Source organism: Sinocyclocheilus grahami, unplaced genomic scaffold, assembly GCF_001515645.1.
Source record: "Sinocyclocheilus grahami isolate Dianchi unplaced genomic scaffold, SAMN03320097.WGS_v1.1 scaffold942.1, whole genome shotgun sequence".
Taxonomy (NCBI): Eukaryota; Metazoa; Chordata; class Actinopteri; order Cypriniformes; family Cyprinidae; genus Sinocyclocheilus; species Sinocyclocheilus grahami.
The window spans coordinates 510983-522445 of record NW_015506121.1 but is presented as its reverse complement, the minus strand read 5'-3'; the positions used below and the strand labels follow the sequence as shown (position 1 = coordinate 522445).

Sequence of the window (11463 nt, the reverse complement as noted above, 5' to 3'; positions counted from 1 at the left end):
TATATATATATATATATATATATATATATATATATATATATATATACACACATACATACATACATACATACACACTTGACCCTCTAACACTTGCTCTCTATTCATTTTCTAAATGTTTGTTCTAACATTAGCTTTCACTATTATTTTTCTATTATTTTTCTATATATATTATATTATATTATATTGTTATTTTCAAACTTGATGTGGTTTAAATATCAATATCTCTACATGGAAGATTGCAACCCAGATGCATCATTATTTTGTTTTGTGACTTCTTCCTAATTTGTATCATTTATATGAGATTTTTTTTTTCTGTATGGTTTTTCCCCCTATTTGTTCCCAGTGTGAGAATGTAATTTGTGAATCATTGGCTTCCGGAGGATGTGTTATTGTGCTTCCACTTTGGAACGAGATAAAATACAGGACAACTCGGCATAAATAGTGACATTTATAAATGAGTGGTCACTCTATCTTTGAGGCTCATATTCGTTTTCACTTCACTTTTAAATACAGTATGTATTCTATGTTAAGATGAGTTGGTGCAGTGTGCAGCTCGACTGATTGTAACCACACTGCTTTTAGTAGATTGGATATCTGAAGCTGGAAAGCATTCATAAAAAAGACTGCATGCCAGTAAGTTTCTATTTTATTTCTGTGGTTATAAATTTGAGGAAAATGCATCCCTTTTTCCAACCTCTTGCTTGGAGAGGCATTGCATTGAAATCTTAGCAAATTAATCAGAACTTTTTGGTACAAAGCATAGTTTCATAGGTTTGTTTAGAAAACCTTCTGTGAAAAACGAATGTAACGAATAATGAATTGACTTGAGTTAACATTTTAAACCTTTCGTGCATGTATTAATGCATTAATATTAATGCATTTTGTGGTGTCTTGGCAACACAGATTTGTACCTAAAATCCTACACAAATTGCGGTGTCTTTTGGCACAGAATTATTTCAGACAATAAATGACAATAAAATAAATAATTTATGAGTTCAACATTTATTGTCATGAATTTCACTGCAAAATTTATAGAAGTTCCAAATTGCTGAATAAAATAGAATTACAAGCAGTAAAAATAAGGAAATGTCCGATGTAGGGCAAAACAGTTCTTTTTCCAATTTTATCAGACAGATAACCCTCTTCATCGTTTCAAAACTTTTTGTCTTAGTTTGATGGAGATCTCATTATTAAAAAAAAAAAAAAAACTTGTCTGAGTATCAAGAGGTCAGGCATCTGATCTGACAGACTAGAAGGACAGCAGAAGGAAGCTTGTACCCCTCCATCTTTTCCACATCAAATGAGAAAAGTGATCATCAAAATATGTAGCTACTGTATAACAGTCCTTAAAATGGTAATGGCTTCATTCTCTTGGTGACAGTTGACAATTCATTTGGGTCTTCATCAGTCAATGAAGTTACTGATGCTCCTGCTAAACCATTGCAGGGAACTTTTCGTTTTCAATGAAAGCATTGCTGTCCCTCTTCAAGATACAGCCTCATATTCCAAAACTTTATTTTCTCCAAATAATATTGAGACTCAGAGAGTGGAAAACTGCAATCAAGGATGTAGCCAAATTTAGTATGTCTGCAGTGGAAGGGTAGCTGTTCGACACAAAATAAAATGATAAACATGCAAGAAATTTCTATGAAAATCAAGAAAAATTATGAATAACACTGTCCTCATTTTTTATATACTTTGATTTTTATATCATTTTATAGAATCTTCCTGCTGAAGGACTGTAATGACAGCGGGCCTTAAAGAGGATAAAAATAATGCAAAAATAAAAATGAGAGTTGTTAAGAGTGCTTTATTTACTATTTATTATCTGCATTGTATAGTATTTTATGTACAGCACTTTGGTCAACCAAGGTTGTTTTTAAATGGGCTTTATAAATAAATCAGAATGTGAACTTGAACATGAATCCATGATTTAGTGAGTTTTACTGCACTGTTCACCTGAATATCTTTAGTCTGGGGAGGCTGAATGGAAATTATTTGTAGGGTGACTTCCGTGGAGGACTGGCCATCTGGAGCACCGGGAGTCTTCCCGGTGGGCCGCTGTATGTGGGTCGGCCCATTGCGTAAATATAAAGAATTAGTTATAGTAAATTTACATAGCCTATAGCCTTCCATCGGCGCATACGAATGGCCAGCGCGGCCCATTTGAATCAAACTAATTATTTTAGCATGCTCCGGCTCAGTGCAGTGGCTCAAAAGCGCTTGTCAGTGTCGAAATGTTTGAAATAGCCAATCAAATCGAAGAAGATGTGATTTACTGTTCACAGACGCTGAGCTGGGCGGCATTTGATTGCGAGCTGAGGTCAGATGTAAGCAGCTGAATAGCGAGACGATTCAGCAATATTTGCCAACTGTTTACGAAAAAAAAAAAAGGTTAAACGACATTCATTTTCAGGGATACAAACATTTTCGAATTTCTAATGCCATTTACGTTATTCGTCACAATATAAGATAGAGTGGATGTTTGTAAATCTATATCCAGGCTTTCTTCTGTAATTTCACGTGTCTAAGAAAATGTATTTAAAAATACGTAAAAAATCATTCTCAAACTTACTCTAGAACATTGTAAATCTGAAGTAACAACTGTCAAGTGCCGTGATTGGGAATTATAGCCTAATTAAAAATATAATTTGCTAGCCTGTTTCACATGCATCACACACTGGCTGTCAAATGTTTAAAATACCTAATTAAGACTTTTTATTTATTCATTTATTTTCTTGAAAGAAGGCTGACTTTATTTAAATTAATATTTGGTTACAGTAACAAATATTAATACTATGAAATATTACACTTAAAATAGAGGTTTTCTATTAAACATATTTTAAAATGTAGGCTAATTTATTTATGTGATTAAAGCTGAATTTTCAGCATCATTCTTCAGTCTTCAGTGTCACGTTCCTCCAGAAATCATTCTTATATGCTGTTTTACTGCTTAAAATATTATCAGTTATTATGTGTGATCAATTATTACTAATGGTCCTTATTATTATCAATACTGAAAACTTATTTTTTATATATGTTTTTGCTTCATATTTTTGTGGAAACTGTGATAGGCCCTACTTTAATTATTATTAATATAAGGATTATTTGATGAATACAAAGTTAAATAATTCAGCATTTATTTGAAATATAAATAATTTGTGATAAGTATAAATATCTTTACTGTCACTTAAATGAATTTAATGCAACCTCGTTAATTAAAATAATTCATTTATATAGGCTATGTTTTTAATCTTACCCTAGACTGAATGGTAATGTATCATATTTTCTACAAAAATATTGAGCAGCACAACTGTTTTCAACATTGATAATAATCAGAAATGTTTCTTTAGCAGCAAATCAGCATATATGAATGATTTCTGAAGGACCAGTAGAAAGGCACCATTACACCAGTACACATTCTGCACTACATTCCAAGTCTTGAGTAAGAATTCTTTATTATTATCTTTATTAAAAATTATTTACTATCGGTCATATACACAAGGAAAGACAAATTATAATGTAAATAAGTATGCTGGTCATTCATCAATGATAATGATATAAGAATTTTAATAATAATAAAAAAATAGATGCCATTTTTCTTTCTGTATTGTGTAATATTTTTTGTGTATATAATTTGTGTTATATTTTTGTGTTCGTAAGAGAGATGTTAAAAATGCCCTGTGCATAATGAGCTGGTGGGTTTTTGTGGATCGGGTGTAGTGGGCCACTCTGTGCCAGAAAGTCCAGGGCCCCTTTTTAGCACCAGTCCGTCCCTGGGTGACTTCAGTGGCAACATGAACTTGACATTTGTCCTACTGTAGTCTTGCACTGCTGTGGTGTTGTCACAGTCAATGGAGTCATTGAAGATTCTGTTATACTTCAGAAACCATTCTGACTGAACAGGATGGGAGAATTCTGTTTGTTTATTTAGTTATTTATTTTATTTTTGCATGTTTCTGTATTGTCTTTATAGATGATGATAAGTACAGTTTGGTCAGATGTCCAGCGGCAAAAGACCCAAGAGTCTGATCCATGCAGGTCCATTTGCTGTATCATAAATAATTACACATTTAAACATAGTGCAGCAGGAAGGTTTTTTTTTTCTTTTCTCTAAGCTTAACTAATCTCTTAATAAATCCTTAACAGTTAGAAACTGACGGATGATTTTTCATGTAAATATAAGATTCAAGTCCAACTTAACTCAAGAATCTTGTTTTCTTGTGCAGTCACTGTCAAGTCGGTGTCGTTATCAGACAGTGGGCTGGCTGTTCTTCAAATAGCTGACACACACACACACACACACACACACACACACAGACAGGCCTGTAACCAGCTATGAGGCCACCGAGGTCCGGACCTCGGTAAATTTTTCATGTTCAAAAATAAAATCTGTTCTTTGAATGAGTAATTTGCTGTTAAACTCCTCATATGAATGCCTGCATGACATGTATAATTCAGTTTAGACAGTTTGCAAGAATGTTTAGCGTCCCTGTTTTGAAAATGATCGCTGTGAGACGCTGGCGGAGGGAACGAGGCTTGAGAGAGTTGTGAGGGCGCGGGCGCAGCCTCCTTGTTGTCAGATCCATCTGTTATAAGTGTTTTTGGACTTGTCTTTTCCACTTAATTTAACACTTTAGAAAGTTAATAAAGCAGGAAGTTGCAGTTATCTTACCTTATTTGCAAAAGATTGGAAATTATTTCGGTTTATTTTTTATTTATTTTTAGTTTTTTGTTTGTTTTAGTATCAATATATGGCAACACTACATCGCCGGCACTTAAACTGAAAGCAATCAAAAAAGCCCATGGACAGGTTTTTGCTGACAGGATATGACATTCGGTAAGGGAAATGCAAAAAAGTATCATGATATTATCTGTCATAAACGTTATCAATGCTGTCAAAAACAGTAGTATTTAACACTAGTAAACACAGATCTGTAGAAGAAGTAGGTTAGTATGTAATACGCAAAAACATCTTTCACAAACATCCACATCTCTGTCTCCTTTAAAGTGTTTATAGTGTATATAATATTTGTAATTATATGTAACTATTATATTTTTTATAATATAATAGTTGTATTTGTAGGGGTTATTATAACACAATTCTTTAACATTGTGTTATAATGTTAACACAATGTTATTACACCTCATTAATTTCAAAGCCTGGGAACGGCCATGCACACACACACACACACACACACACACACACACACAAGTGTGCACACTGAGTTTGTAAAGCAGATCTGTCTACACATATTGAATGATGTAAACAAATTCACTGTGAATTTTAAAACTACACATAATTGTGTAAAACAGTTAAATTCTTTCAACAATTGTATTTAATATTGCTAGATATTTTTATATATTATTATTAGAGTGCTACACATAATTTGTGTAGTTTTTCCCTGAATGTATTTTATAATCAACATTTTAAATAAATAAATAAATAAATAATCTGGATATATTATATCATATGCTGATTATATTATATGCTTATATGCAATACTATATTATGCTTATCTTTTTGTATGTTTGAAGAGTTTATTTTTTGCAATGTATTGCAAATGCTCCCTGTATTTTGACAAAGTCCCAATTTCGTCGGTCCTCCGACGTGACGTCGAGAGTGACCGACTGAAAGGGAACATACCACTTTGAAATTTATATTGATTTTACTGAGCCTATCACCTCTGATTGATTCAGAAGATGACCTGAAAAAACAGGATCGATTTGATTTGCCTCAAAGGCATTTGGTCTTTGACCAACCAATCAGAGTTCATATCAGGTTGACGCTACATCCATCAGGTGTAATGCTTGGACGATCTTCTCTAGACTGAGTTCTTCTGTTTTCCCGTTTGAGAGATGCTTGGTGAGCATTTAACAAGAATGGCATGAAGTCTGCAAAGGTGTAAATATGTTATTTTACTAACATTAATATACTATGATTTTTTTTGTTAATTATATTTTATTATTATATTTTCTGTTTTCATTTTAATTTTAGTTAACATTCTAGTAATTTTATTGCGTATTTTTGTCTTCTTCTTATTATTATTACATTTTAGTTTATTTAGTTTTAATTATTTTAGTACTTCAGTTTAAACTAAATTAAAATGAAAAAGGTTGCCTTAGCAACTAGCTAAAATAAAATAACCTTAATTTATTTCAAGTAATGCATTTATGGCATTAGTGTATTTAACAATAAAACCCCTGGTGTGAATGCTTTATAATATATTAATTATTTGGCCATCTTAAAATAGTGTATTTGCATATCTTAATACATTTATTTAATAATATGTTTTAAAATAAATTGAAATTCATTATAATATTTACAGTACCTAATCAAAATTATACCATAAAAGTTATATTTATGGGCTTTTTATGCTTTTATTGGGATAGGACAGTAGACAGCTGACAAAAAAAAAAAAAAAAACCTTGGGCAGAGAGAGGGGAGCAGGATCAGCAAAGCACTTGAGACAGGAATCAAAATCAGGTCATCACAAGCACAGTTGCGCTATATGTTTGCACACTAACCACAAGGCTACTGGCGCCGACTGTATGAACTTTTTTTCTGACAATGTATAGTCAACACCAGATTACGTTTTACTCATTATTACATGGCTCTCTGCAATACTTGATTATGAGTCAGTCACCACATGCTGAGGTCAAACATTTTTGTATAATGGCCACTAAAGTATTTTAACTTCCAATTTGCAGGGTGGAATAATGTGTCATAATAACTGGATTTCTACAACCACACAGCAGTTTCCTCTAAATGGCATTTTAATGCCTCATTGTCTTCTGTCATTATTTTGTTCATGCAGGGTCTGTACATTAGACGTACATCCCAACAGGGCAATCACAATGTCTTCAAGCTGGTGTGTTGAAGCTAGTGTTGTGCTGGTGGGGCTGACCTGGCTGACACTGTGATGGTCAGAACAGGAGTGTGTAGAGGGCAGGAGTGAAGTGCTAGTCCGGCAACACCCGTGGCACTTTATCAATCAGCTGTGGCATCTATTCCAGCTGGTGACACCTGGCCTACTCCGTCAGTGTCTGCGGTTATTTCAAGGCACTGCCAAAAGGAGGGACTGGATTTAGCTGCTGGCATGCACCAGGGTACTGTTACGGGTCATTAGATTATTGGAGTGGAGACTGTTTTATTAAAATTATTGTGAGAGGTCCTGGGAGTATTTTTGTGTCTTTTAGCATCCAACATTCTTATTTAATTATACAGCAGCTTGTAGGAGCATATAAAGAGTTGGGTTCACATCACTGCCCTTGTAGTTATTGCACACCACTTATTTTTTGTCTGAATCAAATAATTTGTTTAAAAAATGTTCTTTGAGGACATAAGACCAAAAATGTCACGGTGACATAATTAACTTGTGATACAACACTCTTAAAATATCAGATAATTTGGCCTTTATATGACAAGGCATTGCTAGTTTATTTAAATGAATTAATGGCTGTTTATATTTGTTAAAACTAAATAAATAAATAAAACTTTACCATATAAGCTTACAGCATATTTAATTTTTATGTTAATAAACTGATTCATTAAACTTAACCATCGCTTAACAATGGAATAAAAGTTTTTAAAAACATAAAATACTGTTCCCTTTTCTTTTTTCTTGGACACTCTTTTTGTCATCGGCCCATAAGCAACTTGACATACAAGGACCCCAACTAGTATTGGTACATATAAATCTAACTTACAATGTATTAGTCAACAAAATGTCAAAGCAAGCAATTAATTTGAACTGGGGCTGTGAATTAAATGCTTTAATTAAATATATGTATTTGACACCACTGCTTTTCAAATGTAATAGCTGGTTTATTTGTTTGTGTGTCTATAATGATTTTTTGCGCAAACATTGCTCTAATTATTGATGAATTCCTGCCACTAGACAATTATTACTGTAATCAGAACAATGTAAATTCTGTCATTTCGTGATTGTTGCCCATAATTAAACCAGTTTAGTCCATGTCTCTGTCTCTCTTAAAGAAAGTTCAGTGAGCATGGGCAAGGTTAACAGCTTTTTGTGATTACGATTACGCCATTATAACCCTGTCACCCGATAAGGTAGTCCTGAGGGCCATACTCCCCATATGGCCCCCTAAATAACATATTTTATGTGCGGGTGGAATTATCAGGATCCCAGTGGGCTCCAGGCAGACTGAATAAACAGCTGGTTGATAAGAAACCTAATTTAAACGGCTGTCTTTCTCCCTTACCAGTGTACAGTTGGGGTGCTTTCCATTTCGCTGAGGCTTTATTCCAGATGAAACGTGCCAGGGTGCTGGGAACACCAGAAACCTAAGGGAGCATAATCGTTTTATCCCACCAATTTATTTTAAGATGATAACTCTGGTTGTTCAAGAAGGAAAAGGCAGAAAACTGATGTACTATGACAGATCAACCATAAAAAAGGAAAGATTGCACATGGCAATTTGTGTTTTTGTTTGCAAGGACCAACTCCTGTTTGAAAAAGGGTTCATCTTTTGGTTGTTTAAGCCTGTTACCAATTGTTCACGTTCAAACAGCAAAGACATCCCTTGTGATGCCCAGGCGACACTCCATTTGTATGCATAATCGCATATCAAAGCTAATTGGATTCAATTAACCCTAGCGCTTTGGGCAGACTTTTGCAGACTTTCAAAAATTGTTCAGTTAATAATCACTCAGTTTTGAACAAATATGGAGGTGAGATGAGAAGACTCACATAATTAATAAAACAGATGGAATATTTTAGCACCAATTAAATTCCATTCAGGTCACCGCACAAGTGAGACAAATGGGCATGGTAGGCTGACCTGATGCAAATGAGGTGTGACTGCTTTGACAGACGGTGGTAGCCATCATCTCAAACATGCACTCACAGTGCTGCTACCCAGACCTGTACATATGGACAAAAGTGTTGGGAAACTTGACCATTAGACTAAAAGAGGCATTGTATTCCAAATACATATAGAAATTGTGGAGTCCATGTATTTAGACTTTTGTAACTATAAAATTTTCTACTCTTCTGGGAAGGCCTTGCACAATATTTTGATTGCATATTTTAGTTTTTTGAGTGGGAATTTATGTCCATTCGTCCAGTACAGCATTTTTGATGTTAGGCACCAATGTTGGACAAGAAGGTCTGACTCACAATTTTCTTTACAGTTTATTCCAAAGGTGTTTAATGGGGCTTAGGTTAAGGTTTTCCCTTCACTGAAATAAGAGGCCTAGACCAATCCCTGAAAAACAGCCGATATACATACGATTATCCCTCCTCCACCAGACTTTAAAGTTGACACAATGCAGTCAGGCAGGTGGCGTTATTCTGGCATCCGCCAAACCCAGACTTGCCCATCAGACTGTCAAACAGAGAAGCGTTATTCGTCACTCACAGAACACATTTTCTGGCGGCATGCTTTACAAAACTTTATTTGACACTTGCCATTGTACTTGGTGATGTGAGACTTGCATGCAGCTGCTCGGCCATGGAAACCCATTCCATGAAGCTCTCGCCGCACAGTTTTTGTGCTGATATTAGCCAGTGAAATTTGAAACTCCTAAGCTAACCTCCTAAAAGTCTTTGTCTTTATGAGTGAGTCAGCAGCAGTGTCTTTTCACCTTCTAATGGCATAACATAGCAACCTGTACTGAAGTCAAAATCACCATCACTAACATACAGACCATTTCTCAATACCAAATACTGCTATTAAATAATATTGTTATTATGTAAAATATTATTTATTTAACAATAATATGTATTATGCAACAATAGCCATTGTAAAAGTTAGTACAAAGGTAGCAGTCTGACACAACATTTAAGTTATATAAAAATAGGAAGTTATGAAACTTTGCCCTCAGCCAAAACTATTTGCTCTGGAACAAATATTATAGTAATGAGACCAACGATTATGTAATGTTTAACCACTATAGCGACATCAGAGCATCTGTTATGGGGCTGACAAGACATGAGACGTGCGGATCCATGTGCAAGCTTTTATTCAAAGCAGAAGAGGTCAGAAACACAGGCAGGGTCGACCAATGGCAAACAGGTAGGTCTAGGGCTAGCGTAGGTCAACGATCGGCGAATAGAATCAAAAGGGCGAGACTAGAGGGATAAATCCAGGAAAACAGGCAAAGATCAGAAACCAAGAAAACAGACAGGGCAAGACTAGGCTGGGACTGGGACTGGGACACTAACGAGGCTCTGTAAAGTAGCTATCACTACTGGCGATAAGCGCATACAATACTCGGCAGCTTGACGGGGAACAGAGTGAGTGTTATATAGGGAAGGTGTGATTGATGACTGCTGTGTGCAATCAACTGTGTGTGTGTAATCAGTGCAATGGATGATGGGAACTGTAGTCCGGGTGAAGTGCAACAGTAGTGTGGTGGCAAGCTGACCTCTGATGGCAAGCAGACGGAAGTTCATGGACCGGATTCGTGACAGCATCACAGCGGCAAATTCCAGAAAAAACTGGCAGAGGTAAGGCTGTTCTCTGTGGTTTCATGAGTGCTAAACAGCCGCTGACATCCTGCAGTTCATCTCTGAAAACGCTGAAGCAAGAGTAGAATACTGCATAGCTGGAATAACCTCTTAGCCCATCTGAAAGTTTCTTATGCTCAATAAGGCTTCGCTTATCTGATAAAAAAATATATGTTCTATTTTAATGTATTTTCAAATAAAATTTATTCTTATGATGGCATTGGCAAATATATACCTGGAGCAATCCAGAAAAGTAATGTGTTGAAAGTAGTGTTGGGCGATATGGTCATTTTTCAAATCGTCATATCGCCAGTCCGTGAGATCGCCGATAGACGATATTATCGTGCATGGGTGGGTGGGGGCAAGAGAGAGACTATCTGTACTTGTCATAGGCTATTTCGTAACTATTTGGTGTTTTAAACCGCGTGCAAGAGAGAGGGGGAGCCTATGGAAGCACCACAAATCTAAATAATATACTTTCAAACATACTGATAAACTAACATGTTAAATACAAAAATATTTAAAACAGCTAGTTCATATATATTCGGATACAACAGTCATACATCGAGTCCTGTGACAAGTTTGCCGCATCGACGCACGGTCTGGTCTGCAAAATCAGTCAACGGTGAAAATCAAAAGTAGATTTATTTTAAAGACCACCAGTTTAACACTAAATATCGGACATAAACGAACATGTTAAATATAAAGTATTTAAAACAGGTAAGTTCATATATTTGGAGTAAATTTTAATTTTACAGATACATCAGTATTAAACAGATACATCAGTCATACGGCGCTCCGGACCGCGCGCCCCATGACGAGCCAGATGCACCACCACAGAAACAAGAATGAAATGCGTTCTAACATAACTGTGGCATTAAACTCAGTTAGTGAGGACTCTGTTAAAATATTGCACATATATAGGCCGTTCAGATTACTTGTTAAAGTGCAACGAAATACCTTATATCAGCAGACGATATGTCTG

At 35.2% G+C, this 11463-nt stretch overlaps 1 protein-coding gene across 2 annotated transcripts in view; it reads left to right on the top strand.

The window, feature by feature from the left end:
* LOC107564508 (delta-sarcoglycan-like) overlaps positions 1-11463 on the top strand; it is a 427344-nt gene that overhangs the window by 53148 nt on the left and 362733 nt on the right. The window lies entirely within an intron of this gene.